The sequence below is a fragment of the Schistocerca gregaria genome, chromosome 1 (assembly GCF_023897955.1).
Source record: "Schistocerca gregaria isolate iqSchGreg1 chromosome 1, iqSchGreg1.2, whole genome shotgun sequence".
In the NCBI taxonomy this organism is placed as follows: Eukaryota; Metazoa; Arthropoda; class Insecta; order Orthoptera; family Acrididae; genus Schistocerca; species Schistocerca gregaria.
The window spans coordinates 996,173,117-996,175,739 of NC_064920.1; positions in this window are offsets into that span (position 1 = coordinate 996,173,117).

Genomic DNA, 2,623 nt, shown 5'->3' on the forward strand with positions numbered 1-2,623 from the left:
CACTTCACCCCTCCGCCGCCCCACACAGAACCCAGGGTTATTGTGCTGTCCGGCCCCCTGTGGACCCCCCAGCGAACGTCTCACGCCAGACGAGTGTAACCCCTATGTATGTGTGGTAGAGTAATGGTGGTGTACGCGTAGGTGGAGAAATTGATTGCGCATCAATCGCCGACATAGTGTAGCTGAGGCGGAATAAGGGGAACGAGCCGGCATTCACCCATGCAGATGGAAAACCACCTAAAAACCATCCACAGACTGGCCGGCTTACCGGACCTCGACATTAATCCGCCGGGCGGATTCGTGCCGGGGACCAGGCGCTCCTTCCCACTGTGTGTAATGTTCCCTCTTTCTGTTTATTTAGGTTTGATTTGTTTGATTGTTATTCTTTATTTCTATTATTCGGAATCTTTTTTTTTATTAAATTGAGCCTGAAACTTACGTAATAAATACTTCGCGTGAAGTACGATTTGCAGCATAAACAAAAATTAATTTCGGAAATGTAATCCACTGAATATTAAAAGTAAAGCTTTTGAACAACGCGCGTGACTGACTAGATACATTCAGAGGGTACGTACATTCGCGTGCGAGTGGTTGCGGTCTGATGAGAAATTTTCATTGTGAAATAATTTCGTCGTAACACACTCGGAGATTGCGAACGTACATTCAGAGTAGAGACACGTACGTTCTATTACTCCCCGTGGCCTGGGTAAAAGAATGGCAATTATTTAAATCTAAGAGTATTTCTTTTGCATCGGACTAGTATTTTTATAAGAAAAAGAAGATTGCAGGTTCTGAATGTCTCGGCAAAACGAATCGGAAGTAATTTTAGCGGCCACGAAAGGAAAGTAGAGAGCACAATCACGTACCTCTATTGTTGAGCAGCGCCGTTTTGAAGATCTTCGGTTCCATCTAAAACTCGCCTTCTCTGCTTAACATAAATACTCCATAGGCATGGGAATAAGGCTTGTTGTGTGATGAAAATAATATAAAACACATCTTGCGTCTTTTAACTCATTCATTTACCACACACACACACACACACTAGTAATTAGACAGTACGACATCCCACCAGCCCATCAGAACAAAAAGTAGTCGTTCATACAAGAAAAAAAAACGAAGGGCGAAATTGTTCCTATGTCTCTCAAAGATAAAAAGTTTACCAGATATTTCTCTGGTGTGTCACTGGAACAATTTTTCAGCACCTCTGCGATTAAATCACAATATTTTCAGTTCCTTTACATGTGGAAAGCCAGCTTTAGACCGCACGGCCAACAGGGCGGGCCTATATTAGCATACTTATAGTCTCTCTCAGGCGATAAATTTTACTGATTATGAAATACAAGTTCTACAAGTTTATTCAGAATCGGAAATGTTTAATTAGTAATTGCTTGTTATAATTCATCTGTTTAATATAAAGGTATTTTGATTTTTGTATGCATAAAAAAGTGTGAATTTATATGCGGCTTTTGCTGAGACGTGCACTAAGAGTGCAAAAGTGTGCGTGTACAGTTCGTTGGCCTGTGCGGTGAATTTTATTTTTATGATTTTGACTTGGATGGAGACAAATCCAGTTCCAGCTAGACTTTACGTGAGATCACGTTATTACAAAAGAGTCGTGTAGCCCATTAGGGAAAACTGAAACTCGCGCGCCCGATTTAAAATAAGTTACACGCCAATGCGTAATCGAGCTGTCCTGTAAATCACACGAAATAGTTACAAATGCGCTTTGACTCAATTTACTGAGTTGGAAGTCAATTTTGAGACAAGTCCTGATTTTGACAAAAAATGAACCGAAAGTGTATTTAAAATCTCGAGGTTCAGTTTTAATTGAGACACATATCACCGTGTTGATTTTGTTGCTTAACTACACTTTAATACAGCTTAATTAATTTATCAGAACTATTTGCGACGCAGTAAGTCCCATTAGACACACAAAATGTTACATGTGACCGCATGAGAGTATGAGAGTGTTTTTCTTTCCATAAATGCCAATAAACCGGTAGTTTCAAAAGTTAAATCACCAATCCTGTTGCGTAACTTCATTTTATCACTACGGAACTTATCATATCGTGCCTCTTCATCAAGAGATCTCATGAAGCCGGGACAAACAAGAAGACGACTAAAAGAAGAGGTATTGGTAAAATAGGACATCACTCAGAAATGGCTCGTATACAGCCTAGAAGATTGCTTGTAGAATAATTGTGTCGAAAATGAGTCGAAGATTATATTACAGGCTACCGCTGTAACGTAGTATTGTTTCCCACTCTTCTTTCGCTGCAGTATGCTCCAGCTTTATGTTCAGAATTGATGTCGAGTGCATTGTGCGTTGCACACCTACACCTACATACACAATGCACAAGCCGGTACCCTGCACCACTAACAGGCGCCTCCTTTCCTGTTCCACTCGCAGAAAGAGCGAGTGCAATAACGACTTTCTACATGCCTCCGTATGAGCTCTAATTTCTCGTATCTTACCTTCTTGATCCCTACGCGAAATGTCCTTTGGCAGCAGTAGGACCGCTCTGCCGTCACCTCCACATGCCGATTCTCTAAATTTTCTCAGTAGTGTTCTTCGAAATGGATGTCTTCTTCCCTCCAGGGATTTCCACTTGAGCTCCCGAAG